This window comes from Schistocerca americana, chromosome 1 (genome assembly GCF_021461395.2).
Source record: "Schistocerca americana isolate TAMUIC-IGC-003095 chromosome 1, iqSchAmer2.1, whole genome shotgun sequence".
NCBI classification, from domain to species: Eukaryota; Metazoa; Arthropoda; class Insecta; order Orthoptera; family Acrididae; genus Schistocerca; species Schistocerca americana.
In genome coordinates, this window is record NC_060119.1 from 414,682,621 (window position 1) to 414,703,991 (window position 21,371).

General features: G+C 43.2%; 1 protein-coding gene across 1 annotated transcript in view; it reads right to left on the reverse strand.

Moving 5' to 3' along the window:
• Positions 1-21,371, reverse strand: part of LOC124602126 (flocculation protein FLO11) — a 616,796-nt gene that overhangs the window by 591,403 nt on the left and 4,022 nt on the right. The gene's annotated exons all lie outside the window — the stretch shown is intronic.

Genomic DNA, 21,371 nt, shown 5'->3' on the forward strand with positions numbered 1-21,371 from the left:
TAAATAATTGAAGGTGTTCCCGGACTTTTATGTACACCCTGTATATCGTACGGGTAACACGGTACAATGTGTGGGACTGAAATGATGCGGCAACGTGAAACATGCTTTAAAGTTGAAGTGCGCTGGGGAGCACGATTTTTGTGGGCAAAATGTCTAAATTGCACAAAGATTCATCGTGTAATTCTAGCTCTGTGTGGACCAAAATGCAACGTCGCGTCCAGCCGTAGCGAAATGGTGCCAACAATTTGACACGGAAGCGGTGATTCTGATCGGGTATACCAGATCTTGTGCCATGCGATTCTCGTCTTTCCGGCAAGCTGGAATAAGTTAATAAATAATCTGAGGGAAAGAGATGTTTCAATGACGAGGACGTTCACATAGCAGTTCTTAAATGACTCCGTGGCTAAACAGCGGATTTCTATCATCGAGGAACTGCAACGATTCGTAGGGCGTTTCGCCGTAATAAAGCATTAGTTTTTAAAGTTCGGACTTTCTTTTTTTTTGCTGATTTTTAATGGCATATTGGGACGCTGCAGTTAACCGTATCATTCGCGTCCTTAGGCAGCAATGTAGAAGGCTACAGTGACGATTAAGGAGTGGTTCTCATGCTTGGAACTCCCTCAAATACAGCAGTAGTGTGACGAATTATGAGTAAACCGGCGAGTGACACTGGAACGGCGGGGATCCACTTACTTTTAGGCGCGAAGCTAAGACGTTTTCGTCATTAAGTATTAATTATTAAAAGCCACCTTGAGCATAGAAAGCGCTAGGGGGAGCCTAAGTATCATGAATGTATTGCTACTACCATGCCGGTATGCAATAAACTATTTTATATCAAGAAACAAGTGAAAAGAATTATGCTACCAACAACGTACGAATAGCTCCGAAATTTTACGGCGTGCAATTTCTGTTGCGCGTCAAGATAGTCAGCCGGCGCTAGGATGCAATCAGACCTGATGTCTGTGCTAGCCATGCTCTCACTTTCAGGTAATTTCGCATTTATGGGTGTGTAGTTGCGTGTTTGATAACTGTTTTACTGAGTTAGTCAATAAATGCACCGTAATGACATACCTAATTTTATTTGAAATATATTAGCTACACGCATTTCCACTTACAGTCACATAGACAAACTGACTCCATCTCTGAGAGAATCCAATAGCGATACAAGAATAGGAAGGGACCACATCAGAAAGAGAGAAACAGGTAGGAAGGAATTCTAATCGTCGACTCAGTAAGCAGATCCAGGAAAGGATTAACTTCACAGTCTCGTATGGAAAGGAACGACACGTTCTAATGTTCATCGCTTATACAGATTTCTACGGACTAGTCGCTAAACTGTGAAACTTTTATAGAGGTTCTTGAGACATCCTCTGGTATTATAAAAAAGAACAGTGGCTCTGTAACAATTTGGGAGCCGTCCAGTCCAGCGTAACGTACTGGATTCTACTAGCCACTCATGTTTCGAAATGTTTCATTATGGGTCGACACAACGTGGAAAGCAAATACTTTTGTAGAACAGAATCTGCATCATTATGGTTATGGAACACAGGTCGGAAAATTATATAATCGCACCAAATACGATCATAGTTTCATGCCACGGTAGGGTCACAACCACGGCGGTCACAGATAATGTTAAATGTTCCTCCAGTGTATACATCTCTGGAAACGAGGAATAGCGCGGAAATCCAAGGCCCATCAGTTGTGAATATCTCTACTGTACTGAACATGGAGTGACAATCGAAAACCTGCCAGAACGGGACTCGAACCCGGATTTCCTGCTTACAGCTATCATTCTTCTTAACAAACTGTCTAACCGCTCAAACTTTCACTGATTTCAGTCCCGCTGACCGAATAATTTTAATCGAATATTTTTAATTAGTGTCCTACAATTTTCTAATATGTTTGGAAAACTGAAGGTGGAGGTTATCGCGGAGACACTAAGCATCTGGCGATGATACACGAGCTGGAGGGGAAGGGTGCGGCATTCCGCAGCATGCAATTATCTCCTAGCAGCGAATGACGTGAGCTTTGAGCCGTTGCCTAACAGCTCACTGCGGTAATTCGCAAGCTGGTATCCGCTACCTTAAATGAAAGTTCACTGCGTCCATTTCTCCATGCGCAGGAGGCAAGTTATACAACGCGATCGTAAGCGTGTAGCTGGCTGTCTGGCACAAGAATACCGTCACCAGTTGGTTTCTGAACTAGAAAACCTGCAGCACTGCTGTAACAGCCGGCGTGCGATCTGTTACGCTCTCGATCAACTATACTCTTGCCCCCTAAAGCCATCAATTACAGCAGACACAGTTTCTGTTGCTAGTGAAAGACCAGTAAACACCCCACACGTGATTCTTTAAAGACTCGAACTACCACGTATAAAAATCTTAAAATGTCTGATTCTTTTGCAAATGAAATAATGTGTTAAACATTTGCAATTAGGCTCGTAAGCGAGAAAAACCTTCGAAGAAACTTGAAATTATGTCTGAAGTCGCTAAGAGCTCTAATTACCAAAAAACAGCCTGAGAATAGTCTGGCTAATTTGCGCTCCGCTTTACGCAAAAGCTTGTCCTATGTGCACCTCAATGTTTATGACGTCATATTTCCTGAGCTATGTGTCGTACAATTATATAATTTTGCAAGTTCATTAAGTGGTATATGAGGATACTGTGCGCAAAATATGCTACGGATCGAGTTAGCAGTGAAGAAGTAATAAATTCAAATGTCATGCCTGATGCTGAATTCATGGACAGCGAAAAAATATTAACCGATAAACTATTTTCCTTTCATTATTTTGTTGGGGTGTTAGCGAGAAAAAGTTTCCTAAAGGGTTGAAATTATATGCAAAGTTTGTCGGAAGTTACGGAGTGACGAGTATCGTCTGACTAATCGGATAATCCTGACAATACGCTGCCTCAATACATTATACACTAGGGGCTCCCAAGCTTTTGCTCTGAAGGAACACTTCCTCAATCCTGGTACTCTGATGGAACACCTTATTTATTTTGAAGGATAATAGAATTTTAAAAAATGAGAAACAACTGTTTTATTCAGCGATTAATTCAATTTTAAATCTACTTCGGGCACGAGAATAGAAGCTTCCGAAATGTGGTGCTACAGAAGAATGCTGAAGATTAGATGGGTAGATCACATAACTAATGAGGAGGTATTGAATAGATTTGGGAAGAAGAGGAGTTTGTGGCACAACTTGACTAGAAGAAGGGATCGGTTGGTAGGACATGTTCTGAGGCATCAAGGGATCACCAATTTAGTACTGGAGGGCAGCGTGGAGGGTAAAAATCGTAGAGGGAGACCAATACACTAAGCAGATTCAGATGGATGTAGGTTGCAGTAGGTACTGGGAGACGAAGAAGCTTGCACAGGATAGAGTAGCATGGAGAGCTGCATCAAACCAGTCTCAGGACTGAAGACCACAACAACAACAAATCATAAGTAATAACACAGAAATTACAATAAGATTAAAAACAGTATCGTTAAAAATATCGGAAAAATCTTTTCTAACCGTAATAATTTTCTTATTTTGATACCTTTAGCATAAGGTTACAGCACTTACTGAACAGATTATGACAGCATTTTAAATTTTTAAATTCAGCCGATAACTATGTGGAATATTAAAAGTCAAATTTCTGCTGCCCCTAGAAGCCGTTAGATAGGCAATCTACAAATGGTTAGATAGGCAACATACAAATGGGGCTGTATCGCGGGTTAGCCCCTTAGTAATAATGGACGATTCAAAAAAAGAAAATATTTCAATGTTTATTACAAACTATAAAAGGTAGAAACACATTGCGCCTATCACTGGATAGAAGAAGCTTTAAACTTGTGACACGGCTGTGCTGTTGTTTGTTTGTAGCAACATGGCGACTACACCACAAGAGAAATCATTTTGTGAGTTGGAATTTGCGCGAAGTCGATGCATCGTTCATGTACAAAGTGCATTCCGCAGTCGATTCAGCAAGAAGCCGCCTCTCCACAAGCAGATTTCTGACTGGCATTCAAAATTCTTGGAAGTTGGTTGCATGTTTAAAGCGAAGAGCACGTTTGATGAAAATGTGAGCGTATCCGAGATGCGTTCACACAGAGCCCTCGGAAGTCACAATGACGCCTGCATACCAAGTCACAAGTTGCAGTTACTGCAGCAACTGCGTCCCGGCGACCATAACATAAGATAAGAATTTTGCATTTCAGTTTTCAAAGATACTGCAAGGACACTTTTTTCCGAACGACTCATCTTTTCGGACTAATCGAAGTTTCATCTATCTGTTGAAGTGAACCGCCATCATGTAAGAATTTGGGGGTCGCAAAATCCTGGCACGGTCGTCACACATCAAAGAGACCCATCGAAACAATGTGTTTTGAGTCATTTCTGTTCAAAATTTTTTGACCTTACCTTTTTTGCGAAGGAAACTGAAAGGCATGTCATACGCGGACATGTTGCAAAATTGGTTGTTTACTTAACTTTACGAAGATTCCAATGATATCATTTTTATGCATGATCGCGCACTAGCTCGCTTTCATCTTGAGGTGTGGCGTTATCTTAACACCACCAGCCCACAAAGTTGGGTCGGAAGAAGTGGACAACAAGATCTTGTTCATTCTTTTTGGCCTCCCACGTCACCAGACCTCACACCTTGCGCTTTTTTCTGTCGAGGTACATAAAAGACAGAGTCTTTGTCCAATCTATGGCAGTTACTCTTCGAGAGCTGAAAAATTTGACGATTCAATGAACAGCGGCCCGTTAATTCGTGTGTGAAATGAAATGAACTATCGTTTCGATGTTTCTCAAGCAACCTATGGTGCTCATGTTGAGTGTATGATACCGTACAACGACTGTGCGAACATAAAACGTTGAACCTCCTCCTATGCAGTGTCATGCGCAATTTGTTTCTATCTTTCACAGTTTCTCTGTTATAAACAACTGAAATTAGTTCTTTCTTTTGGAATCACCCTGTATAGATTAGCACGGGAAAAATGAAGGAGTGGTCGAAGGAAGTAAGGTTAGAGGTTAACGTCCTGTCGATACCGAACTCATTACACTCGGTAAACTACTTCAGTTGGTTGTAAACGGATAAAGAAATCGGATGTAACCTTCTTACAGGAACTGTCACTCCCTTGCAGCGATTTAGGGAAATCGCAAAAAATCTAAATCTACATGACCAGACAGATTTGAATTACGCTACGCCCGAAACGAGTAAATCCAACAAACAGTGCAGTACGCAGTACTATCTTTCACATGGAGACAGCGTAATTACGGTAACCTATGCTGATCAGCCAGAACATTGCGACCACCTACCTAATAGCGGGTATGTCCACATCTGACATGGAAGCAACGAGGCCTTGGTAAGTCGTTGGAGGGAATTGGCATCACATCTGTACACTCAGGTCACCTAATTCCCGTCAATTCTGGGGGGCGGAGCGATGAACTCTGACGCCACGTTTAATCACATCCAAAATGTGTGTGATCGGGTTCAAATCTGGGAAGCTTGGTGGCCAGCACATCAACTGGAACTCGCCACTGTGTCCTTCGAACCTCTCCATCAAACATCTGACCTCGTAATATGGCGCATTACAGGTATCAAGCAGCTGTTCCCTGGAAAACAACAGATTCGCGCACTCCAGTCGGCATGATGAAGAAGGTATCAGGATTCATCAGACCATGCAACGCACTGCCACTGCGCCACCGTCCAGTGCCGATGGTCACGGGCCCATTTCAGGCGTAGCTGCCGATGTCGTGGTGTTAACATTGGCATATGCATACGTCGTCAGCTGCGGAGGCCCATCGTTAGGAGTGTTCGGTGCACTGGGTGTTCAGATACACTTGTCCTCTGCCCAGCATTAAAATCTGATGTTAGTTCCGTCACAGTTCGCCGCCTGTCCTGTTTTACCAGTCTGCCCGGCCTACGACGTCCGACATCTGTAATGAGGAGTGACCGCCCAACCCCCCGAGTCTGGACGTTGTTTCATCTTGGTTTCGCCACGTGTTAAAGACACTCACCACAGCATTCCTCGATCAACCGACAACTCGTGCAGTTTCCGAAACACTCGCGCCGAACTTCCGGCCACCACAATCTGCCTTCGGTCAATCTCAGATAGATCGAGCGCCTTCCCCATTCTACACATGGGCAGCACGCTCACATGCACCGGGCGTTAGTCTAACTAGCAATCATTCCTCGCCAGGTGACGCTGCTATGTCCTGGACAGGTTTATATTGACATTAAGTCGGTGGCCATAATGTTCTGGTGTGATTAGCGTAAGACGAAGTGAGATTCGGTCAACGAGTACTGTTCGAGTGGAGGTTAAAAACGAAAACGCACCACGAAAGAGATTAGGCATATCTCTAAACAATAATTAAGAGCATTCTCTAAACTGTGATCGATATCGTTGTAACACGTATGTACGAAACTACGTATATGTTATAGTGGTGCATAGTTAGAGAAGGTAAACCTTCCCTAGTACATGCGTACCATCACTAAAATGATCAGGTGAAATCTTACCATAAAGTGAAAAAAAAAGAACACACACCGCTCTCCCCGGTTGGTGGATGTGTACAAAAGCAGATTATTAACGGTGCGTCCAACAATGTTACCGGCATCGGCATAAATGTAATTGTCGTAAGCAGGTTTTTGGTATGAGAACGAAGTCTTTCGCTACGGCACTGATCTGTAAAACTTTCTTGGTTTTCTTGCCGCGTCAATTCGGCATAAAATCTAGAGCTTTCGACGATAGCCTCCATCGTCATGGTCAAGAGCAATTGACTGTCTCCACTCGCTCGCTCGCTGAAAAACTCTGGCGACATATGCCAGGTGTGTAGGCAGTGTAAGCAACTTAGCTGCTGTTCCTGCGTTGACCTAAATTGTTGTCTATTGGGCCTATCTGTACGAGCTGACCTCGGTGAGCGTCTCTGACTTTAGAGACGCTCTGTGTGACGACATCGGTACTGTGGGAGAGAACTACTCCCGCAGAAGGTCGGGCCAACGGTTAGTCGGTCTGTGATAGACCTGTCGGCCCAGCCCACGAATTAAACGGCTGCCAGAGTGTCCTGTATTATTGCAGAACACCCTTGCGATTTGCCGGAAGCGATCCCGCAGAAAAGGGATGTCTGCTTCCTCGTGGAGCAATCTCGTTGGATAGCGAGGCGGCTTGTGTAGGGCAGGGATTCCCAACAAAATTTTCTCGAGGACCCCCTCATCGAGCATGATTGGTACCTTGTCATATCACAGTATCAAGTACCTAAAAAAGCCAAATTAAGTGTCTTTTTATACGTTTTCTATTTTTGGTACTTAGAAAAAACACTGACATATTCATTATTGAAAAAAATATTGAGCTTAAAACTTTTTCAATTTAGCCATAATTGTTATTGTTAAATTTTTGATTATTGCTCAAAACCTTTGTCTTCAAATCTGAGTGTTTAGTATAACAAACTCTTTAAAAAAATAAAAATTGAGTATGAACTGAAAATGACAGGAAAAAATTAAAACTGAGCGTATTGGCCTTTCAAGTGTACTACAGTTGAGATTGCATTGAGTAGACATATGTGAAAAATAAGAAAACACTAAAAGGCAGCGCGCGCAGTCTAACGGCATACAGCAGAACTATTTGCCTCTATCTAATTCTAGTTTTGCGCTAGTGTGTGCTAGTGTCGGTTGACTCTAGGAAGACGCTAGACGCAGAAGTTGGCGTTCGCTAAAGCTCTGATCATGCAGAAAGCGGCCAGAACAAAAAATCTGTCATCATACGAAATATATTTAATATATTTTTTATCCTAATAGCATCTTGTGGACCCCTCTGGCATAGCTCGCGGACCCCTGGGGGTCCGCGGACCACCTGTTGGGAACCACTGGTGTAGGGTAATTCGTAGCTCCCTATTTTGGACGCGCTAGAGCGTCGCTATGTGCGTCGCTGCTCCATTACCCCACACCACGCCCGTACCAAGGCCAGGTACATGGTGAGGCCGTGGCGTGGAGGTTGTGTGGACGAAGGATCGAGCAGCGCGTACAGCGCAAGAAGACGCCCCACTGCTCGCCCTCTGATATCTCGGACGCGAGGCAGCCTGGTCAGGTGCCTGTCTAAGTGTCACCCCGAGGTATTTGCCGGTCCGCAACCATGGGATGGGGCCCCCCATGATCGTGACCGGCGGCAGGTCTGGAGGCTGCCTCTTCCTGCTGAAGACTGTATTCACTACTGCTGTGGTGGCCTTATATAGCCCGTGGAGGGCTTCTGTTTCGTCGGCTTGTGATTGGTCGGCAATCACGTACTGCTGTCGCAGACGGTGTCAATGTCTGCGCTGGTGGCGCCACCGCTTCCGTGGGAAAGTAAACCCTGCAAGGGATGTCTCTGCTGCTTCTCTGCATCGAGCGCTCGTTTCCATGCACCGCTTAGGTAGTATTCTCTATCACGGTTAAAGTTCTTTTCGCTGATTCTTATTTCAACGGCCTCCTTAATAACTGAAGCCCAGTATGTGGAGGCATGGGACAAGATTTTTTTGTTGGTATATTATACAGGAGAGCGGCTACGGTTGATAGCAGTACAGCTATGACTGAATCAGTGATATTCTACGAACGTGTTGGAATGGACTTGGGAAACCCCAATTATAGAACTGTGTCCTCATGGACAGAAAAAGTACGAATCACTTGTCAGCGAGTTTAAATCACTAAAACCTGGACGTAAGTGGCACGGCAACGACTACTAGTTTTTTAAGAGATATGACGTGGCCGAGGTGAATGAAATAACGAAAGTACTACAATCCGTTACTGAAGCAGACAAGATTAGGTACTATGCATGTGATGAACAGTTCTATGATATTCTGCGTGATGCTCATGTAACGACTGGCCACGATGAACGCGACCGAATGATAAAAGTACTTAAAGTCAAAATACCTTAATCTAACGTACAGAGATGTCCAGATTTATCTTGGTTTATGAGCGCCTTCTTTACAAAAACAAAAAGGTCAGAAGAAAGGAATGGGAGTACAAAGGGTTAAATTCCGGATGTCAAGTTGACCTCATCGATTTCCTGTCGCAGCGAGATGGAGACTATAAATCCGTAATGGTTTCTCATGCCCATCTCACTGAATTCGTTGTTATGAGGCCACTGAAGTCCGAAGCAGCAGTGGGCGTTTGCGATAACATTAGTGACATTTTTACATTGTTATGTGTTGTCTCAATGTTGCAGCAAGACAATAGTCGAGAGTTCGTTAGCAAAATAATCAGCAGCTTAACTGAACTATGGCCCAATTTTAGGATGGTGCACGGTAAACCTAGACACAGCCAGAGCCAAGGCAGCGCAGAGTGAATAAATCAAGATATAAAAAATATGCTAATTACATAGATGCAGAAATGGATTTGTGCACTAAGGTCTCTGCAGTTAAAGAAGAACAGCATTGTACATTTTGAAATTAAAAGGTCCGCGCCCGGAGCGATGTTTGGATGTCCTTCTAAACATGGTTTGCCTTGATCAAGTTTGCCTCCTGACGCGTTGGCGAAAAAAAAAAGAAGTGTCTACAGTTAGGAAGGGACTGAAACGTTGCAGGATAATGATCACAGTAAATCTACAGTGCAAGAGAATAACATACGAGAGAAACATACCAAATTGAACAGAGCTTGAGAACAGAGACAGACGTAATGAGTTCCAGACAATAATGAATACTGTCTGACTCGTGCTATTAAAAAAACAAGGAACTGAGGCGTACAGGTGCTTAGAAGAACAAGCACAAAGAATCCAGCAATCCTCAGATCGTCTTTTTCCACCAGTGGAAAAGGGACAGAGTGAGAGCTTCAATTCCCGACTTCGTTCGAGGAAAAGGAGAGGCAAGGTCCATTTTAGGTGTCGTCCTCGAGATGGCTTCTACCGAATCGAGACGAGAGCCAGCTTTACGCAAGGTAATAAACTGATAGTTCAAATATTTCGGGAAGCGACGATACGACATGGGACTACGACCGCGACAATATTTTGTTTCAGTTCCCAGTTCTGTACTTGCCCTCATTGAATAATCTCAGAGGAAGAAGTTGCAGCAAAGAAAACTGCTGCCCTGAGGACAGTTGCAATGTCTCATTCGACGGGAGGCGACCACGTTTTCTTCAAATGCAACTGTCAGCACCAGTGTCAGACTCTGAGATGCTTATGCAAAAAGAAAAATGTGTTGCGCAACTCTAAGTGCCTTCGTGCACGTCCATGCGGCAGTAAACAAATTTTATGTAATACGACTATGTTTTCATATTGAAGTTTATAAAATGCAACTTTCGAAATATGACGGTTTTGTTAATGCAGCCATGGTTCACATCCCTATCTCCTGGCACTAAAGAATAGCTTCACTAGCGATCGTGCACTATCACTAGTGAATGTGTGTTGTTTGTAAAAACTGGAATCGGCAATCCACTTTCACTAAAGAGGTCAGTGAAAGTGTGCTATGCCCGCATCTCGTGGTCGTGCGGTAGCGTTCTCGCTTCCCACGCCCGGGTTCCCGGGTTCGATTCCCGGCGGGGTCAGGGATTTTCTCTACCTCGTGATGGCTGGGTGTTGTGTGATGTCCTTAGGTTAGTTAGGTTTAAGTAGTTCTAAGTTCTAGGGGACTGATGACCATAGATGTTAAGTCCCATAGCGCTCAGAGTCATTCAAAGTGTGCTATCCCTAGGGATGGTATACCTTTCCTGAAGCTTTAGCTTCCACTGTAACATATATAAGCTAAAACATAGTGTTGGTGGAAGCTGTTTAATGCGCTCAATGGCTGCAACATCTAGGGCAGGCACCACACATGTGATAATTTCACCTAATAATGCGTTTACAAGCGCCAAATTTTACGTCGATGTGCATTAGACATAATGTTAACGCCTACATTGCCAAAGATGGAAAGTATTTCGTATGGCCGGGCCATACCTACCTGTGCTCTTGTCCGTATGTGCTTCACTCTCACTCTCGGCATCGCCTCCTCTTTTTCGCGTCGATAGCAGTGCAGTGCCAAGTCACGAAATCTGAGTGGTGAAACATATTATTTCGAGAGGAACTCGATTTGTTTGTTGTAAAAAACACATGAAATCAGCGGAAGAAATCAATCGCGAGTTCCAAAGTGCTACCAGCAGGCTAGTTAGGAAACTGCGTAGGGATGTGAAAAGAATGATGGTACAATACTAGAGCAGCTCCACATAACCCACACTTTCTTGCAGTCAATGCTAAGCTACGCTCAACGTAGTGTAAAGAGGAGCCACTGGACAGTAAACGACTTGAAGCGAATGATTAGGAATGGTGACTGTGGCAACCCGACGGAAGGATTTAGAATTAGTGAATGCATGCGGAATGTTACCTGCCACCATGTGCAATGCCAACAGTGAAGTAGGGAGGAGGCGGTGTGAATTTGTGGTTAGGTTGTGGTCCCCTTAATGCGCTTATGAAAACTCTAAGCACAGATGGATATGAACCCTTTTACAGCATTGTGTCTTGCGTACAGCAGAAGAACACTTCAGAGATGACGACTGTATCAGCATAACGATGCACCCTGTCATAAAGCAGCATCTGTGAAGCAATGCTTGTGGAAAATAACGTCCCTGACAAGAGTCTCGACTTGAATCCAATGGAATACCTTTGGAACGAGTTAGGACGCCGACTTCATACCGGACCCTAGAGCCTAACAGCACTACGTTCTCTAGTTTAGCTCGCGAGAAAGAACGGTCCGTCATTCCTCCATAGACATTCAGACAGCTAACTGAAAGTGTTCTCAGCAGATTTCAAGCCATCATAATCGTGAAGGGTGGACAGCCACCATATCATTGTCCACTAATAAGTGTCCGGATACTTTTGATCAGTTAGTTTATGTGTTTTGCATCAGTCCACGAGTTAATAGTTTCTGAAGTAGTTCGCTTAGTTAAAAAGGCGTCCTCAGATCCGTATTTCTCTTTTTCTTGCTAACTTTTTCCCTTGTGGAATGCAAATGCGGGACAGCCGAACATGCGTCCATTTCGTGGCCATCGTGTGGACCACGTAAACACTTCTGGACAGGAAATTTACTGTCATAAACATTGCCGGGAAACAGGTCAGCAATGTTACCGAACATGAGGCTGTAATTCGTGTAGCCGCAAATGTTAACCAGGTAACTTTGCCAAGCAATATGCGAATTTTATGGAACATGTAAACGTACCCGAGCATATATATAATCATTTAAAAGTTCCACCGCAAATGTTGCGGTAATGGAAAGTGACACTGATGTGCGGTTTTCACAGAATGAATTAGTAGTCAGGGGCTCGTTTATTTGCCAATGAACAGATTGTAATAATCCTTAGAAAGTGTATTTTTGTGCAAACACGCACACACTTTTTAAATGGAACAATTCCTATTGGCATTAACAGACAAAAAGTCGGGTAAATCAGAATGTTAGTGGTGTTTGTTGCAGGATTCTAGTGCGAGTTGTTTACGAGATATCGTACTTTGTAAACTTTCCACACTAAAACTTCTTTGTGCCAATCAACCCGCGTAGTTGTTAGGTATGATGATGTGTTTCCTTAACGTGTGCTTGTGTATTCCTTGAGTGCACTGCGATTTACTTGTCAGTGTGCGACAGTCCAAGCAGTAGGTCGTGAGTGGTCGATGGTATTTAATGCAGAAAAAGCCGACACGCGCATGTGGTATGGAGAGTGTAGGAAGGATGTAGGTCGTCCTTGTGAGGTGTATGCGACAAGACATCCCAATAGACATCAACAATCCCGCCAATTATTTATCAACTTCTTCAACTACAAGGGTTGTCCAGAAAGTAATGCATCGCATTTTTTTCCCCCTCATCCGAAAACAATGCTACGAATGCGAAACGTTACGTATGTATTACTTGAAGTCTCCCGAGTGAGCGCGCCATGTTTCCGTCACTTCTGACAGATAGCGTAGCTGCAGGGTAGTTTCAAAATGGCATCTGCAGGTTATGTACGTTACAAGCAAAGCGCCGTCATTGAATTTCTCACTGCAGAGAAGGAAACAGTGGGAAATTTTCACAAACGCTTATGCAAAGTCTATGGAGCATCTGCTGTACAGTTAGTCGCTGGGCACGGAGGTTCAAATGGTTCAAATGGCTCTGAGCACTATGGGACTTAAGATCTATGGTCATCAGTCCCCTAGAACTTAAAACTACTTAAACCTAACTAACCTAAGGACATCACACAACACCCAGGGCACGGAGGGTGAGGTCATTAGATGGTGGTTCGGCGGAGCTCCACAGCTGTCACACCTGGCATGTTGCAGCGAGCTGCTGATGTCTTTCGCGAGGACATGCGTATTACGACTCGGCAGTTGGCACTGCTTATGTCAATCAACAAAGGAAATGTGGACGCGATTATACGCACTCTTGGATGTTCAAAAGTGTGTGCAAGATGGATTCCACGGTGTCTATCGGTGGATCACAAATCGCACAGAAAAAAAATTTTTCTTGATTTTTTTTGCATCGTTTTGAAGCCGAGGGGGCAGGCCTTCCTGTCCCGGATTATGACGTGATGAAACGTGGGTTCACCATTCTGAGCCCGAAACAAAGCGACAGTCGATAGAATGGCGCTACTTCCACTCCCCACAGAAGAAAAATTTCAAAGCAACTGCTTTCGCTAGTAAGGTCATGATCACCATGTTCTGGGATTGTGAAGGTGTGATTCTCATTGATGTGACACCAAGAGGTGTCACCATTAATTCAGAAGCATATGTCAATACAGTAACAAAACTAAAGACGTGCTTCCGGCGACTTCGGCGCCACAGCAACCCAGGAGGCGTTTTGCTGCAACACGATAACGCTCAGCCCCACACAAATCTGAGGACTGCTGAACACATCGCAAAACAGGGTTGGACAGTGTTACCCTATCCACCCTACAGCCCTGAGCTAGCCCCATCGGACTTCCAATTGTTTGGGCCATTAAAGGATGTCATTCGTGGAAGACATTTTGAGGGCGTTGAGGTGGTGATTCACACAGTGAAGCACTGACTCCGCCAGCAGGACAAGGTTTGGTACCGGCAGGGCATACAAGCCCTTGTTTCGCGCTGGACGAAGACCATAGAACGGGGTGGAGATTACGTGGAAAAATGGGGTGTGTAGATAAAACACCATTCTTTCGTGTGTGTAATTCTCATTATATTAAATAAAGAATTGTTGAAGAAAAAAATGCTGTGTTCTTGCTGCTGTTGCAGTTGATCCGCACGTTAACTTCCACCAAAACGCACGAGGAAGTGGCATGAATCTGGCAAGTGTCCTAGGCATTCACCATCGGCGTAGGTTCCATCCCTATCACATCTCTCTCCATCAAGACTTGCATGAAAACGATTATGAGAATCGTGTTAACTTCTGTATATTGAGACAAGATACTCTAGATGTATCACGTATCTTGTTTAGGGATGAAGCCACATTTACCAGGTAAACTGCCGAAACATGCAGTATTGGTCTGTTGACAATCCCCTTTGCTTTCGTCAGGTGGAATGTCAGCGTCCATGGAGTGTAACGTGTGGTGTGGGATCGTGAACCATTAGCTCACAGGCCCGTGTTTCACAGACGGAACATTCAACGTGCACAAATATTGCAACTTCTACACGGACCATCTTCCACGAATGCTAGAAAACGTACTCTGCAGACTAGGAGGAACCTGTGGTACCAACATGACGGCTGCCCAGCCCATACTGCCCCAAGTACTTCAGCATGTCTTAACAAATTGCTTCCAAATCGTTGGATTGGACGCAGAGGACCTGTATCTTGGCTGACCCGTTCCGCGGATTTGACGTCTGTGGGCTTCTTTTGTGAGGAAATCTGAAAGACGCCGCCTACAAGGACATATCAACTACACCCGCTGATATGAATCAACGTATTACTGCAGCCTGTTCGGACATCTCCGCTGAAATGCTAGAACGTGTGCAGCAGTCGTTCCATATCTGTCTGGAAGCGTGTATTGCCGCTGCCGGTGGTCATTTTGAACACAACCTGTGATGGTCATCTGTCTCGCTACTGGCCAGAATCCACATAACTAAAGTATGCACTTGGATTGTTCTTTAGTGTGAATTGCTAAGTACTGTGTGGGAACTTTTGCAAATATGATATCGCACTAGAATGCTGCAACAAACACCACCGCCATTCTAATTCGCCCTATTTTTAGTCTGTTAACGTCAAAAGGTATTGCTCCATTTTAAAAGTGTATGTCCAGAAAAAATACACTTTCTATGTATTATTACAATCTGTTTATTGTCTAACAATACGAGCCCTTGACTACCAATCCAGTCTGTTAAACCGTACCTCAATAACACTTCCCATTTCCGCAATACTTGTGGTGCAAGTTTTAGGTGTTCAATTCTTCTGCTTCGTTAGGACCCTTCAGGATCACGTGTGGCTTGTTTTGCACGTCTTCTTCCTTCCCAATACCTCTTAATTCTCTCGCTTCTTCTATTTCTTTCTTCTTGTGTTAAGACAACTCTGATTTTGGTGTCCGGCCACCTGTAGCCATCCACCAATCCTTTATACTTCTCCCTGTCCTGCACTGCTGCCTGCAGATTCCTTTCTTTTATTCCTACAGCCTTCCAGTCATGTCTGACATCCTTCACCCAGTTGTTTCCCGTATGACATGTTGCATTCCATATCTTCTTAGACAACCTCTCCTTGTCCACCCTCATGATGTGCCCAACAAACCGTATCTCGTTCGATATGGGTTCAATACTTTCATACAGTTCCTATCGTGTTCTATGTATCCAGATATCCCCATGTTTTTGGTGCCGCATGTCTCTCAAAATTATCCGCTCCTCCTCCTCCTCCTCTAACTGTATACAAGCTCTCTTGCCGAGTGTGATCGTTTGTGATGCAGAGCAGCATTTCTTACAGTTGCTGTGTAATGTCGCAATTTGGCATTCCGTGACAGATTTTTCGTGCGATGTTTTGTTTTCACTGCATACCGAAGCTTCTGCAAAAGCTGTGCCCTGTCGACTGCGCCACTGTTGCTCTGTATGCCACCAGTTATCTTCTCCCCCAAATAACGAAAATTGTTGACTTTCTCAACCACTTCCAGTAGGACTCAGTGTTCAGTGTCTTGACCTTCTTATATGTTATCTTCAGTCCGACCTTTACTGCAGTTTCCGCTAGATTTCTTAGCCAGGTCATCTGCGAATGCCACGAAGTCCACAGTTGAATTATGTTTGATCTTGTACCATATTTGCACACCTTTGATCTTCATGTTACCATTTAGTTGTCTCCACTGTCTCACCACTTCGTCCAAAACCAGGTTAAATAAAATTGGTGACAGTCAATCCTATCAACGGACTCCTGTTTTTATTTCGAAGCTGTCTGACAGCGTACTGCGATGCCTGATACTGGCAGTAGTGTCGCTTAACGCTCAGTTGCATGTGTTGTAGCATCCAGTCCTCTATCTTCTAACAAATCAGGCAGAATACTTCTATCAACTGAATCGTAGGGCTTTTGGAAGTCCACAAATATCACTATTATCTTTTTTCCTTTCCTGCGTCTGTGTTCTATTATCCTTTTTATTCCAAATATCTATTCTGTACAGTTCCTCCCTTGTTTAAAGCCACACTGGTACTCTCCGATACATACAGGGTATAACATAATTAATGGCGTAAACGCATACAGTTGAAAGTACACGATACTAGAAGCAGAAAGGTCTCAGTAAACATAGGGTCGAAAATGTATACCTTAAGATCTACGAGCAATTTTTCATATTCGATACTGTGAAACAAATCTTTTCTACTGCAAGCTCTTTGCTTTCCATGTTTTGGGAAGTGGTAGTATGGTCCAAAACAAGTAAAAAAGTCCTGTAAACATGTGCTCTAAAATGCATACGTTAAGAGTTATGAGCACTTTTTCATCTTTACTACTTTGCAACATAACTCTTCTAATGAAAAAATGCGCACAACTTTTAAGGTATGCGTTTTAGATCACGTGTTTACTGGACTTTTTTTCTTGTTTAGATCCATACTGCCACTTCCCAAAATATGGAAAGCAAAGAGCTTGTAGTAGAAGAGATTTGTTTCACAGTATCGAAGATGAAAAATTGATCTTAGCTCTTAAGGTATGCATTCAAACCCTATGTTTATATATATATATATATATATATATATATATATATATATATATATAATGAGAGAGAGCATTAAATCTCAATGGGCAAGACCTACCGAACTATCAACTGTACAGCGGATGACAGACAGCTACACGAATAATTGTATGTAATATTAAGAAAAAGGAGGATCTGTTTATGAAAAGAAAAGTCCTAGTCCAGTTTTTATCATGTTGACAGTAATGAGCGGATCCATCTCTGCACTACAGTCAAGGGGGAGACACTGCCGGACGTCTGGCTCACAGAACAATCACTCTGAGCCTCCGAGAGGCAGTTTATCGAGAAACTGCAACACTTCTAGCAGCTGTTAGCTCAGAAGACAGTTACGTTCCGAGAACTGTATAGCTTTTACATGGCACACATTCATTGAAATAACCTAGTACTTAAGTATGAACAACGATATACTCCAATATCTGGTACATCTGATACAGCTGCACAGACCTACGTTTATACTGGTGTCACTGGTGACTGGACCGCTCCGGTATAGATCTTGGACATAGATACTGTATTTCAAGTACACTACGATAACTGTAAGTACGCAAGGCTGTTTTTCTCATAGAAAGAGGAAAATATTATATTTATCCTATACAATTTAATTTTTGTTTCGGAGAAGCTCAATTAACACACAGATGTTTATGTTGTTGCTGAACAGGCAATCAAAGATGGAGAAGTTTTTGAAAGGAAAAAAAAATACACTTTATTGCTTTCTAGCTTGTCGTTCTGCAAGCTATTTCCATATTTTGTGCATTTACGGAGATTTCGAGTTGTTCTTACAACCTTTGTCCATTTTACATAATTTTTAAAATAAATTTAATACAATGGAACGAGCGCCCAGGGCCAGATTTGTCGACTAGTATTGCTGACTTGGCGAAATTTTCAGCGGCATGCCGCCGAAACCGTCGCGCTGAATCAAATATTACAGTTTATTTTCTGTGCGAAGGGGGAGGAGGAGAACGTATGAAGCACTGGCTACGGGGATCTTGAGTTAGCGACACTGTCGCACAGGGGCTAGAAAAGAAACGTAAGGTTTGATGAAACTGAAGTTTTTTTTCCGGCCGTTATCGGCGTCCATAATTTTTTTTAGTATTACCACCTTGTCAACGCTCGTGTTTCCTTTTCTCTACGTTCCGCTCGCTGCTGGAATCTTCTTTCTAGCGGCTGTTCGCCTGCACAGAACAATGAAGCTGATCGAATATCATGAAAAAAAATTTACAGCCATTAACAAATACTGAAGTTTAACGTCCCTTCAAGATTGGGGTCATTAGAGACGAAGCACTGGATCTACTGGATAAGGCCTCTCCTCTTTTCTTCTAAACAACCACAGTGCAATTCGTCTGCAGTGATTTACGAAAATCTGGGTGAGAGGAGGGGTATCTGAGCTCCGATTCTATCGAATCAAAACCTTCTACGAGGGTGATTTGATAAGTATGTCAAAAAAACAAACAAAAAAATGTTTACTTCGTAAATATGCATTAGGTCCAGCGATCCTCCAGCTTTTTCATCCCATCGCAAAAATATGTTCTGTCAAACTCTGCAAAATACTCGTTGATTGCAATTATCACTATCTCATTTGACGAAAATTTCTTCCAGCAAGCCAAAGTTTCAAGTTAGGAAAAAAGAAGAAGTGATTTGGGGCTAAGTCTGGTGTAAAGGGCGGATGAGGAACCAATTCAAAGCCCAATTAATGCACTGTCGTTGTGGTTCGTGTTGATGGCAGATTATGCTTGGGACCTGAAGATGACGCTTTTTGGCGTCGAAACTGGTGACATGTTTTGAATAAATGACGTCGGATTACAACACAGCTGTTGGTTTCAGTAATCATTACTCTGGTACGATATAAATTGTTGCTGAAAACCGTACTTTAGCTATATGGAGGAAAAGAAACGCAGGGGCTGTTTTAATATGTATAGGGCGATAAAAGCTAGATCGTTGATGATGCAGGGTACAACTGTTACTCTGAAATAAAGAGGACAGATAGAAAATACAAACTGGAGTACTGAAGCCAACCACTCGCTAGGACTGGTGACCGAAAAAAAAGTACTTCCAGTTTCAAAAAAATTCAGCAAGAACAACAATGAAAATTCCTGGAGATTCTAAATTACAGAAACTTTCATAACAGAAAGAAATAAAAATGTTTAATAAGGCAACAGTATAGTGATTTCTATCAGATCAGTGAAGTTAAAGAGCTGTCGGTCTTGGCGACCACTTGGATGGGTGACCGTCCGGGTCTACCGAGCGCTTTTGGCAAGCGGGTTGCACTCAGACCCTGTGCAGCCACTTGAAGAACTACTTGACTGAGAAGTAGCGGCTCCGGGAGGGCGGTGTGCTGACCACACGCACCTCCATATCCGCACTTATTGACGCCTATAGGCTGACCCGAAGATCGGTCGGTACCTCTGGGCCTTCCAAGGCCTGTTTCTGCGTCTACATCCACATCTATACCACTGTGAAGTGCGTGGCAGAGGGTACGTCCTCTTGTAGCAGTTATTAGGGTTTCTTCCGGTTCCACTCACGTATGGAGCACGGAAGGAATTATTGTTTGAACGTCTCTGTGCGTTCCGTAATTATTCTACTCTTATCATCAAGATTCCTACGTAAGCGATATGTAGGAGGTTGTAGTATATTCCTGGAGTTGTCATTCAAAGCGGGTTCTTGAAACTTTCCTAGCAGACTTTCTCGGGATAGTTTACATCTATCTTCAGAAGTCTGCCGGTGCAGTTTATTGAGTGCCTCTGTGACACTTCCAAGAATCAAACAAACCTTTGACCTATCGTGCTGCCCTTCTCCGTACACATTCAATATCACCTGTTAGTCCTCTTTGGTACTGGTCCCATACAACTGAATAATAATTTAAAACCTGTAGTCCGAGTAATTTGTACACAATCTTCTGATTGTACTTCCCCAGTATTTTACTAATAAACTGAAATCTACCTCTTGCTTTACCAACAACAGAACGTGCGTGGTCATTCCATTGGACGGAGTTTTGTTCACTATAGTGATATTTTATTTCGACAAACAAAGATAAGTCATTTATTTGGCGCTCGTACATGGAGAAAATACTTATATTAGCTAATTGAAAATTGGTGAGTGAATATAGGAAATAATCATACTCGACTCACCCTTCTCATCTAAAAATACAGAGAGAACGAAATATACATAAACAAATACAAATACAAATATCAAAATAATGCAAAACAATATCGATAAAATTACCTATATCGACGAAGTGTTTTCATCAGTCCAAAAACACCGGGTACATCTGTTTAATGACATCGAGAATTTGTGCTGCAGCTCGTCCCACATTATCTCGGATTGATTGTTTTGAGGAATAATTTGTCCGAGATGCTCTTCAAACTTACTCGTCAGTTTTCAAGTAACTCGCTATTTTAATCTTCTAATCCAAGTCATCACATGCACAACATACTAAGTAGCTGCATTAAAAATATTGTCGACTTCTACGAGGGTTGACTGAAAAGTAATGCCTCCACCTTCCTAACTCTTCAACAGTTGGCAGCATTGGTATGCGGCAGGTACTGGCTTTTTCCTTAGCCTTTCTCTACAGCTCCAGTTGGCGGGAAGCCTTATCATTCAACGGTTGTGTTGTTACAGTGTACAGTATGGAACTCTGCGCAGACGGTCGGTCAATGCGATTTAAGCAACGTGCTGTCACTGAATTCTTGACAGCAGAAGGTGTCACCCCAAAGGAGATTGATCAGAGAATGAAAGCAGTTTATGGTTATTGTGCTGATGTGAATACTGTGCATCGTTGGGCAAGTAAGTTTAAAGATGTTGAGGCGGGAACATCTGACCTGCGTGACCAACAAAGAGTTGGAAGTCCTGTGACAGCAACCACAGAGTTTCACAAGCAAAATGTTGACAGATTGATTCAGGACGATCTTCGTATCACTCAGAGAGAAATTGCAAGCACAATCGGCATTTCACAAGAACACGTGGGCTACATTATTGCTTTGTTTGGCTATCGGAAGATCTGTGCACGATGGGTACCCCGGATGCTGACTCCTGAAATGAAAGCACACAGACTTAAAATTAGCCAGGAACTTCTCTCGCGTTCCGAGAATAAATGTAACGCCTTTCTCCATTCAATTGTGACAGGCGACGAAACGTGGGTACACCATGTCAGTCTATGGAATATCGACACAAAGACTCGCCCCAGAAAAAGGAAATTCAAGACGCAGCCCTCAGCTGGAAAAATCATGGCCACAGTGTTCAGAGCATTACATCACAACGCTGAAACAAGGGTCCGAAAGGAAAAGGCAAATGTTTTCCTCCAGCATG